The sequence below is a fragment of the Aquarana catesbeiana genome, linkage group LG10, assembly GCF_042186555.1.
Source record: "Aquarana catesbeiana isolate 2022-GZ linkage group LG10, ASM4218655v1, whole genome shotgun sequence".
Lineage (NCBI taxonomy): Eukaryota > Metazoa > Chordata > Amphibia > Anura > Ranidae > Aquarana > Aquarana catesbeiana.
This window is the reverse complement of record NC_133333.1, coordinates 24,785,720-24,797,984: the sequence shown is the minus strand read 5'-3', so window position 1 is coordinate 24,797,984 and position 12,265 is coordinate 24,785,720. Positions and strand designations below refer to the sequence as shown.

The 12,265-nt window shown below is 44.1% G+C and overlaps 2 protein-coding genes across 2 annotated transcripts in view; one reads left to right on the top strand and one right to left on the bottom strand.

Annotated features, from left to right (window-relative positions):
• The window catches only part of IGLON5 (IgLON family member 5), an 859,278-nt gene that overhangs the window by 810,787 nt on the left and 36,226 nt on the right, over positions 1-12,265 (top strand). The window lies entirely within an intron of this gene.
• The window catches only part of ETFB (electron transfer flavoprotein subunit beta), a gene marked incomplete at its 5' end in the record, with an annotated part of 36,619 nt that continues 36,008 nt past the window's right edge, over positions 11,655-12,265 (bottom strand). The window contains 1 exon segment of the mRNA XM_073601841.1: positions 11,655-11,927.

Here is a 12,265-nt window from a genome sequence, read left to right as displayed (position 1 = left end):
TCCCGGGAACTCTATGTTCGCCGGCAGCCCGCAATTGCAGTGAGGAGAGGCAGAACGGGGAGATGCCTATGTAAACAAGGTTATGCTGTAGCGAGCCCACCCCCCCCCCTTCACAGTTAGAAATCACTGCCCTAGGACACACTTAACCCCTTAATCGCCCCCTAGTGTTTAACCCCTTCCCTGCCATTGTCATTTACACAGTAATCAGTGGCTATTTGTAGCACTGATCGCTGTATAAATGACAACGGTCCCAAAATAGTGTCAAAAGTGTCCGATCTGTCCACCATAATGTCGCAGTCCCGATAAAAATCACAGATCGCCGTCATTACTAGTAAAAAAAAAAAAAAATAAAAAAATAAATAAATAAAAACGACAAATCTATCTCCCATTTTGTAGACGATATAACTTTTGCGCAAACCAATCAATATACTCTTATCGCGATTTTATTTTTTTTACCAAAAATATGTAGAAGAGTACATATCGGCCTAAACTGAGAAGGAAATTTGTGTTTTTATATATTTTTTGGGGATATTTATTATAGCGAAAAGTAAAAAAAATTGCTTTTTTTTTTTTTCAAAATTGACAGCTTTTTTTTGTTTAAAGCGCAAAAAATAAAAATCGCAGAGGTGATCAAATGCCACCAAAAGAAAGCTCTATTTGTGAGAAAAAAAGGACGTCAACTTTGTTTGGGTACAACATCGCACGACCGCGCAATTGTCAGCTAATGCGGCGCAGTGCCGAATCGCAAAAAATGCTCTGGTCAGGAAGGGGGTTGAAGTGGTTAAAGCAGATATAAAAGATACAAATTAAAGCAGATATAAAAGACACAAATTAAAGCAGCTCTGTATAATCCATTATTAAATATATTTTCATATGTAAGCGGTGTACCTGAATCTGACTTGGTATCAGCTTCTGGCAGTCCCTGTACAGCAGAGCTCAGGGAAGCAGCACAAGGGGCCAATCGGTTGTGATGTGATATTTATAGATTACCAAGAATTATGCTGATAGGGAGGACAGAACAGAGCGAATAGTTCATCAGTTTGCTGCTACTTCTGACTGTGGGAGGGGCAAGACCTGTAAATGTTCTGTAACAGCAACTGAGACAAACTGGGTCTCCTGCCCCTGAGTGGCGGAGATGGGTAACTCCTTTTGGCAGCTAAAACTGCTCCATATAAGTACCGTATTTAGTGGTTTGCCTGGAGTTCAGCTTTAACTTTTCTGCTTAGGTGTTCTACTTGCATATTAGAAAATCTTAATACAGATTTCTCATGTTCAGTGCGCCTTTGATGTTTTCCTCAATTAACTCTACTCAATAAAAAAAAAAAAAAAAAACCCTTTACAGTAGAGAAAGGTCACCTTCCAACCGTTGAGCTATTAAGGTGATCACAAACCTTTACGCTTGGAACGTTTGATCCAGCTTATGATTGATATCCCGATCAAACCTGTGTATGTAGGGGATGGGGGTTGCTGATCCTTTTTATCAGGCTCAGCTAATATAGAAGTGGATAGGTAGGTTGGAAAATGCTTTTGATGGCGTTTTAAAGTGCGTGGTTGAGTGATTGGTAAAAGGTTTTTGATGACATGAAGTGCTTTTTCTTCCCCATTGAGAGTTCTCAGATTTGATTCCAAGATCTGATCGAATGTTTTGAATGGACACGGGTGCCGCTAATATACAGTGTGCATGGGCTGTGTGTAAATGACTTCATGGCCAGACAAGATCCTAGTCCGGCTATAGCAGGGATCTCCAAACTACGGCCCTCCAGCTGTTGCAGAACCACACGCCCCATGAGGCATTGTAAAACTCTGATATTCACAGACATGACTAGGCATGATGGGAAGTGTAGTTCCTGGACAACTGGAGGACCATAGTTTGGAAGAACCCTGGTCTATAGGGTTACGACCCACAGTTCCAGCTGGTTGAATGGGGTCAAGAGAGAGGAGTGCTGAGTAATGTAGTCCCAGCACCCCTACACCGATTACACGATTACATGGGGGTCAGATGTGCACAGGCCAAGACAGAAAATAAGCAGTAAAATGATCACCTGAAGGGTCTGGTATGCATTGGGGGGGGGGGCGACCTCCATGCCGTTTTTTTTTTACATTCAGCGGTCAGTGGGGAAACCTGCTGACAGCTGATGAGTCGTTGGTTGTTAACCGGTTCCCGAACGGCGCACGCCGATGTACGTCGGCAGAATGGCACAGCTGAGCAAATGGGCGTACCTGTACGTCCATTTGAATTCCCCACCGTGCCATTGCGCGCGCGTGCCGGCCGGGAGCTCCGTGAGACGGGTTGTGGGTCCCGCGGACTCGATCGCCGTGGGGATACCCGCGATCGCCTTACGGAGAGGACGAACGGGGAGATGCTGATGTAAACAGCATCTCCCCGTTCTGCCTAGTGACAAGTGTCACTGGATCTCTGCTCCCTGTCATCGGAGATCATTGACGTCACACACACAGCCCATCCCCCTACAGTTAGTAATCGTTCCCCTAGGACACACTTAACCCCTCCCCGCCCCCTAGTGGTTAACCCCTTCACTGTCAGTGTCATTTACACAGGAATCAGTGCATTTTTAATCGCACTGATCGCTGTATAAATGACAATGGTCCCAAAAATGTGTAAAAAATGTCCGGCATGTCCCCCATAACGCCGCAGTCACAATAAAAATCGCTGATCGCGCCATTACTAGTAAAAAAAAAAAAAAAAAAATATTAATAAAAATGCCATAAAACTATCCCCTATTTAGTAAACGCTATAACGTTTGTGCAAACCAATTAATAAACGCTTATTGCGATTTTTTTTTTTTTTACCAAAAATATGTAGAAGAATACAATCGGCCTAAACTGAGGGAAAAAAATGTTTTTTTATATATTTTTGAGGGATATTTATCATAGCAAAATGTAAAAAATAATGCGTTTTTTTCTCAAAATTGTCGCTCTTATTTTGTTTATAGCGCAAAAATCGCAGAGGCGATCAAATACCACCAAAAGAAAGCTCTATTTGTGGGAAAAAAAGGATGCCAATTTTGTTTGGGAGCCACGTCGCACGACCGCGCAATTGTCAGTTAAAGCGACGCAGTGCTGAATCGCAAAAAACGCTCTGGTCAGGAAGGGGGTAAAATCTTCCGGGGCTGAAGCGGTTAAGGACGCGGTGGCCGGCTTCCTGGCCCGCTCCTTAACAACCAGCTATTCTTCACACAGGATACAAATCGGTCCATCAATTTGACCGATTTGAATTCAAATCATTCTGAAAATGTGGAATTCGTTCCAAAATAAAGCCAATCAGATTCTTGCTGCCGAGATTTGCAGTGTAGCTGAACACCTGTGCAAATGGGGGCACTGACAACACAAACCTCTCAAATATTCTAAGCCATCTTCACTCTATCCAAAGCTTAAAGTGTTTGTTACCCAAAAAAAAAAAAAAAAAAAAAAAAAAAGGATCCTGTTCCCTTAACGCATGTTATACAGTACAGTGCTTGTACAGTGTAATTTTAATTTGGCCACCTGAAAACCCTGGTTGATCCTGCCTGGTTCTGCCCTCCCCCCTGTAAACTGACCACAGTATATCATGGCTGCTGAGCCCCAATACCGTGGTCAGTTTACGTGCCTCTGTCATCCGCAGATCTCTTGTCCTCTGTGCTCCTCTCCCTCCCTGCCTGTCAGCTGGTACCAGCACCGCTCTTCTCCACTCCCCACTGCTATAAAAACTTTTGTGTTTATATCATCCACTCTTTTAGATAACATCATGTCTCCTAGTGCCAGTGCTTTATTTAAAAAAAAAATTGCCAATTTCTACCTGATTTCACAGCGCCTCCCGGCGCTCACGTGACTCTTCGCCTCTCTCCTCCTGGCTGACGTCAGCGGGAATTCTCTGCCGAGCCCGTGGAGCAGTCAGACTGGGAGAGGAGAGAGCCGAGGAGCAATGTGAGCGCCAGGAGGTGCTGTGAAATCAGCATTTTTTTAAAATAAAGCACAGGCACTAGGATACATGATGTTATCCAACAGAGGGGATGGTCTAAACATAACATAGTGGCTTAACACTATGAAAAAAGTTTTGCCTTTTAGTTACATTTTAACCCTTCTTTTACTCTATTCAGCCAGTTAGGTTATAATGTAACCCTCTAATAAGCCCTAATTAACTCCTTAGCTTTTTTTTTTTTTTTTTCTAACCAAACTTTTTTTTCCGGTTTTATATTTTTGTTCTTCTATTTCTTTAAAAAAAAAAAAAAAGCCTTCGTCTGTAATTTTAAAATGTAAAAAGTGTTATTTTAAATGGGATAGATGATAGAATAAAATTAATACCCAGGGCTTTTTTTCAGCAGGAACTAGGGGGAACTCAGTTCCACCACCTCTGGCTCAGGTCTTCTGTTCCCTGCTCACCACTATCACTTGGTAACACCGAAGTCCAGATTCTGCGTTTACAAGTGATAGCTTATCTCCCAGTAGCTCCCACAGGTCAGATTTCCTGTGCAGAGCCCACTGAGTGCCAGACAGGGACAATTGAGATACAGAAGAGGTGCCCAGGGTTCAGTGCAGTCATGGGCAGGAGAGTGTGTGTGGTAGGCCGCACCCTCTATGGTCTCCATTTTTTTTCCTGGTGACCAGTTGTTGATGTTCCTACTGCATGATCTCCCTTGCGAGTGACTGTAGTATAGTATGCTGGGAGGTACTACAGCTTAATATTGCAACAAATGTAAGACATATGACAGATGGTGGAGCTTTTAAGGAGGGGGGAGAAGATGAGGGCAGTGGAGGGAGGGGGTTGTATGCAGATGGAAGAGCTACTATTAGATGCCATTTGGCAGGTATGTGTGTTTGGCGGGCATGGTTGAGTTCCTGCACCTTTTCTGTGAGAAAAAAAGCCCTGTGAATACCGATACATATCGGGGGGGGATTTTTGTTTTGTTTTTTTTGTCACACACACAAATTGAGCTTTCTTTTGGTGGTATTTAATCACCACTGTTTTTATTTTTCTAAAAAAAAGAAAGAAGGCAGAAAAATGTGGAAAAAAAAAAAAACCTTTCTTCCTATCTGTTCTAAAATTTTGCAAATAACGAATTTTTCTTCTTCACTGATGTGCACTGACAAGGAGGCATGGATATGCGGCGCTGGTGGGCACTAATAAGCGGCAGTGACAGGCTGCACTGATGATCAGTGTAGATGTCCCGTCACACATGCTGGTTACTGGCTCAATAACCAGCATGTGTGTTTATATTTTGAACAGCTGCGATTGGACACAGCTTCTGGTAAAGGGCTGCTGATTGTCCCTTTACCCCGATCACAGAGCATGCTGCAGCGAGGGGGGGGGGGGCCCGGTTCTGGGAGGATATTAATGGATGCCCTCCTAGAACTGGACAACCACGCTGCAGCCGTCATTTGGCTATAGCACGGTCAGCAAGTAGTTAAGATATTGTGCCAAAATCATGGTGCGTATGCAACACTTTTTGCTCTGACAGCAACCCCAGCACCAAATTCCTAAATAGGCCACTTTTACGTTGTATCACATTGAATGCACCATAATCAACTGTCTTGCATTCAATGTGACCAATTCAAAATAAAATACTGACCGCTCCTAGCTTATGCAAGTGGAGCCAAATAAGAACGACTCGCTCTTGGCGTACAGAAATTCTTGATGAATTCCATGGATTATCTACAGTAATGTTCAGTTTTGAAACGGATACTAATCAAAGTAGGAAAAAGTGCTTTCTGTATGGTGCTTTTTAAAATGTCTTCGATTACGTGTAAAAAAAAAAAAAAAGAATCAAATTTGCAAGTTTATATCGCCAAACCAATTAATTAACCTTCTATGAGGGGAGTTGTCATCAAGATAAAGGAAGGCTCATAGACGTGGTGTATCTGGATTTTACAAAAGCATTTGACACAGTTCCCCATAAACGTTTACTGTACAAGATAAGGTCCGTTGGCATGGACCATAGGGTGAGTACATGGATTGAAAACTGGCTACAAGGGCGAGTTCAGAGGGTGGTGATAAATGGTGAGTACTCGGAATGGTCTGTGCTGGGACCAATACTATTTATTTTGTTCATAAACGACCTGGATGATGGTGTAAACAGTTCAATCTCTGTATTTACGGACGATACTAAGCTAAGCAGGGCAATAACTTCTCCGCAAGATGTGTAAACCTTGCAAAAAGATCTGAACAAATCAATGGGGTGGGCAACTACATTGCAAACGAGGTTTAATGTAGAAAAATGTAAAATAATGCATTTGGGTGGCAAAAATCTGAATGCAATCTATACACTGGGGGGAGAACCTCTGGGGGAATCTAGGATGGAAAAGGACATGGGGGTCCTAGTAGATGATAGGCTCAGCAATGGCATGCAATGCCAAGCTGCTGCTAACAAAGCAAACAGAATATTGGCATTAAAAAGGGGATCAACTCCAGAGATAAAACGATAATTCTCCCGCTCTACAAGACTCTGGTCCGGCCGCACCTGGAGTATGCTGTCCAGTAGGGATGAGCCGAACACCCCCCTGTTCGGTTCGCACCAGAACATGCAACAGGAAAAAAGTTTGCTCGAACATCGTTAAAGTCTACGGGACACGAACATGAATAATCAAAAGTGCTAATTTTAAAGGCTTATATGCAAGTTATTGTCATAAAAAGTGTTTGGGGACCCGGTCCTGCCCCAAGGGACATGGATCAATGCAAAAAAAAGCTTTAAAAACGGCCGTTTTTTCAGGAGCAGTGATTTTAATAATGCTTAAAGTCAAACAATAAAAGTGTAATATCCCTTTAAATTTCGTAGCTGGGGGGTGTCTATAGTATGCCTGTAAAGGGGCGCATGTTTCCCGTGTTTAGAACAGTCTGACAGCAAAATGACATTTAGAAGGAAAAAAACGATTTAAAACTACCCGCGGCTATTGCATTGCCGACAATACATATAGAATTTCATTGATAAAAACGGCATGGGAATTCCCCACAGGGAAACCCCGAAAGGAAAAAAAAAAAAAAAAAAAAAGACGTGGGGTTCCCCCTAAATTCCATACCAGACCCTTATCTGAGCACGCAACCTGGCAGGCCCCAGGAAAAGAGGGGGGGACGAGAGTGCGGCCTCCCCCCCCTCCTGAACCGTACCAGGCCACATGCCCTCAACATTGGGAGGGTGCTTTGGGGTAGCCCCCCAAAACACCTTGTCCCCATGTTGATGAGGACAAGGGCCTCATCCCCACAACCCTGACCGGTGGTTGTGGGGGTCTGCGGGCGGGGGGGCTTATCAGAATCTGGAAGCCCCCTTTAACAAGGGGACCCCCAGATCCCGGCCCCCCCATGTGTGAAATGGTAAGGGGGTACTTACCCCCACCATTTCACTAAAAAAACTAAAAAATGGTAAAAATGACGAGACAGTTTTTGACAATTCCTTTATTTAAATGCTTCTTTCATCTTCTTCTGGTTCTTCCTCCGGCGTTCTCATCCAGCATCTCCTCCGCGGCGTCTTCTATCTTCTTCTCCTCGGGCCGCTCCGCACCCATGGCATGGGGGGAGGCTCCCGCTCTTCTCTTCATCTTTTTCATCCTCTTCTCTTCTTCCTTCTTCATTTTGTTCTCCGGGCCGCTCCGCACCTATGCTGGCATGGAGGGAGGCTCCCGCTGTGTGACGGAGTCTCCTCGTCTGACGGTTCTTAAATAACGGGGGCAGGGCCACCCGGTGACCCCGCCCCCCTCTGACGCACGGTGACTTGACGGGACTTCCCTGTGACGTCACGGGGAATGCCACAGGGAAGTCCTGTCATGTCCTGTGCGTCAGAGGGGGCAGGGTCACCGGGTGGCCCCGCCCCCCGTTATTTAAGAACCGTCAGACGAGGAGACGCCGTCACACAGCGGGAGCCTCCCTCCATGCCAGCATGGATGCGGAGCGGCCCGGAGAAGAAAATGAAGAAGAGAAGAAGGATGAAGAAGATGAAGAGAAGAGCGGGAGCCTCCCCCCATGCCATGGGTGGGGAGCAGCCCGAGGAGGAGATGCTGGACGAGAACGCCGGAGGAAGAACCAGAAGAAGATGAAGAAAGAAGAAGCATTTAAATAAAGGAATTGTCAAAAACTCGTCATTTTTACCATTTTTGACAGTTTTTTTTAGTGAAATGGTGGGGGTAAGTACCCCCTTACCATTTCACACATGGGGGGGCCGGGATCTGGGGGTCCCCTTGTTAAAGGGGGCTTCCAGATTCTGATAAGCCCCCCGCCCGCAGACCCCCACAACCACCGGCCAGGGTTGTGGGGATGAGGCCCTTGTCCTCATCAACATGGGGCCTGCCAGGTTGCGTGCTCGGATAAGGGTCTGGTATGGATTTTTGGGGAGACCCCACGCCGTTTTTTTTGGCGCGGGGTTCCCCTTAAAATCCATACCAGACCTGAAGGGTCTGGTATAGAATTTAGGGGGAACCCCACGTCTTTTTTTTTTTTTTTTTTTTAAATTTTGGTTCGGGGTTTCCCTGTGGGGAATTCCCATGCCGTTTTATCAATGAACTTCTATGTGTATTGTCGGCAATGCAATAGCCGCGGGTAGTTTTAAATGGGTTTTTTCCTTCCAAATTTTTGCTGTCAGACTGTTCTAAACACGGCAAACATGCGCCCCTTTACAGGCATACTATAGACACCCCCCAGCTATGAAATTTAAAGGGATATTACACTTTTATTGTTTGACTTTAAGCATTATTAAAATCACTGCTCCTGAAAAAACGGCAGTTTTTAAAACTTTTTTTTGCATTGATCCATGTCCCCTGGGGCAGGACCCAGGTCCCCAAACACTTTTTATGACAATAACTTGCATATAAGCCTTTAAAATGAGCACTTTTGATTTCTTCCATAGACTTTTAAAGGGTGTTCTGCGGCATTCAAATTTGCCGCGAACACCCCAAATTGTTCGCTGTTCGGCGAACTTGCGAACAGCCAACGTTCGAGTCGAACATGAGTTCGACTCGAACTCGAAGCTCATCCCTAATGTCCAGTTCCGGGCACCAGTCCTCAGGAAGGATGTACTGGAAATGGAGTACAAAGAAGGGCAACAAAGCTAATAAAGGGTCTGGAGGATCTTAGTTATGAGGAAAGGTTGCGAGAACTGAACTTATTCTCTCTGGAGAAGAGACGCTTGAGAGGGGATATTATTTCAATTTATTAATTCCGTACTGGTGATCCCACAAGAGGGATAAAACATTTTTCGCGGAAGGGAGTTTACCAGACCCATGGCCACTCAGTAAAATTAGAAGAAAAGAGAGCGGGTAAGCATAACATGTTTGTTATTTTTAAAGAAAAAATAAAATAAATGAGACTTTAGTATCACTTTAAAGTGGAAGTCAATGCAAAATCTAAAGTTCCTGCATCTATAGACACCAGGGATCCAACACTAACCTCTCTATCACTGTAAAGAAAAGATGAGTATACATACCTGAAGGGTCTGGTATGGATTTTGAGGGGGACCCCTACGCCATTTAAAAAAAAAAAAAATTGGTGCAGGGTTCCCCTTATTATTCATACCAGACTTGAAGGGCCTGGTATAGAATTTGGGAGGGACCCCCACGCATTTTTTTTTTTTTTTTTTAATTTTGGTTCGGGGGTTGCCCTTAATATTCATATCAGACCCAAAGTGCCCGGTAATGGACTGGGGGGACCCCCATGCCGTTTTTTATAATGACTTTTATCTGTATTGCCGGGACCCGACAATTCATTAATAGCCGCGAGTAGTTTTATATGACTTTTTTTTCCTTTAGAAATGTTATTTTGTGCAGGGACTGTTCTAAACACGGGAAAAATGTGCCACTTTACAGGCATACTATAGACACCCCCCAGGTACAAAATTTAAAGGAATGTTTCACTTTAAACATTATTAAAATCACTGCTCCCGAAAAAACTGACGTTTTTTAAAAGTTTTTTTTTGCATTGATACATGTCCCCTGGGGCAGGACCCAGGTCCCCAAACACTTTTTATTACAATACCATGCACATAGGCCTTTAAAATTAGCACTTTTAATTTCTCCCATATACATTTAAAGGGTGTTCCGCGGCTTTTGAATTTGCCGCAAACACCCCAAATTGATCGCTATTCGGCGAACACCCAATGTTCGTGTCGAATGTAAGTTCTGACAGTGACTCGTGCACCAAATTTAGGTCATTCTAAAATGCACCACTTTTACATTGTGCCTCAATTGACTGCACCAAATGTACAAGTAGAGAAAATTAAGACTTAAGGCCCATACACACGATCTGACTTTTTGACAACAAACATGCAAATTACCTGTTTTAAGGCACCATCTGACCGTTTTCATCGGACAAACGTTGGCTGTGCAAACAGACAAACTTTCCTGCAACAAAAGTCCTAGGTCGGCTAGTCCGATCGTGTGTACACAAATCCATCGGACTTTAGTCCAAAGTATAAACACGCATGCTCAGAACACGTGTAAAAGATCAGACAACAATACAGAAGTTGACCAAAGGGTGGCGGTAAAGAGCTGGAAAACCACGTGATTTGGTGAAAGTTGGCTGAAAAAGTCCTGCTGTGTGTATGCATACCAAGTTCACGGCCAACGCCCTTTGGACAGAAATCCTTGGAAAAGTTTGTTTGAAGTCCGATCGTGTGTGCAAGGCTTAACTCTCTTTTGGTGTACAGACAAAAACTGTCTCACACTGATTTTGCAAAAGTGTCTCTTGTGTGCGTTCTAATGCCCCGTACACACAATGGGATTTTCCGACAGAAAATGTTTGATAGGAGCGTGTTGTCGTAAATTCCGACCGTGTGTGGGCTCCATCGGACATTTTCCATTGGAATTTCCGTCACACAAAATTTGAGAGCTGTTTCTCAAATTTTCCGACAACAAAATCCGTTGTCGGAAATTCCGATCACGTGTACACAATTCCGATGCACAAAGTGCCACACATGCTCGGAATCAAGCAGAAGAGCCACACTGGCTATTGAACTTCATTTTTCTCGGCTCGTTGTACGTCACCGCGTTCTTGACGTTCGGAATGTCCGACCAACTTTGTGTGACCGTGTGTATGCAAGACAAGTTTGAGCCAACATCCGTCGGAAAAAAAACATGGATTTGTACAGGGCATTAGAGCGGCGCAGCACGAGCCAAATTCAAGTACAATTATTTAGACTGATGCATGAATTTGGTGCATTCTTCACTTTTAGAATGAGAGACACTTTTGCAATATCTGCCTACGCCAATCTTTATGGATTCCAGGGTATAGGTTTTCTGTGTTTTTTCCTTTTGAAAATTTAAAAACTAAAAAAAAAAAGGAGCTTTCATAGATCAGGCCTTCTTTAATACAACAAAAAAAACCAAAAACACATTTTCCGGACTATGATGTCAAAAGAAGGAAACAGATCGTTTTCTATAATTACAGATTAAAAAGGAAAAAAAGAAAAAAAAAAAGAGATAGAAATGAAACCTAACATTAGAGCAAATCTTAACCTGTCTGATAATCCTCTGTTATTAGGTAGAAGTATGCAGCTCCTGAATACCCAGCAGGCACTTCACTTAATAGTCACAGTGTGCTGGGGAGTCGGCGCGCTTCCTGGGAGTAGTGGATGTCACACATGGCTGAGTTCTCATTGTAACTCTTCTATGCTCATACACTGCGTGCTCCATCGCTCCCCCACCGTGACCCATTATTAAATAATCACAAGGAGACTCCAGTCTCCACGTACAAAGGAAAAAAAAAACACATTTATTTATAGACGCAAATTACAGCGAGAGAGAAAAAAAAAAAAAAAAAAATTGGTTTGATTTCAGTTTTTCACTTTTATTTTTTCCCCCGCCAGTTTCCATCGTACAGAAGGATTGGATGTTGAGGTGTGTACAATCGTAGCTGGCAGTGGATTAGGAAGGCACCGGCAGGTGAATAGGACGGGAGGGTGCTGGCAGGACCCGCTCTTCTGCGGCAAATGCCCCAACTTTGCAAAAAAAAAAACCTGAAACAAACAAAATAAAAATTAGGTTCATGTTTTTGAGCTGGTTTAGAGACTCGGTCACTTTGCTGATTCAAGTCTCACCCCCACCCCCCAACACTTCCCTCGCCCACTCCCCCACCCGCTGCAAAATCATGTGACAGTGTTCAGGTTAATGACTGGCTTCTAGGTCCTTAATCGCTGGACCAAGAGAGGTGGTCCATACTCACCCATTCCTGGAGTGCTGGGTAGCACTTTTACTGCAGCTGTGATGGAGGAAGGTGGTGGGAGAGGGTGATGGAGGGAGGTGGTGGGAGAGGGTGATGGAGGGAGGTGGTGGGAGAGGGTGATGGAGGAAGGTG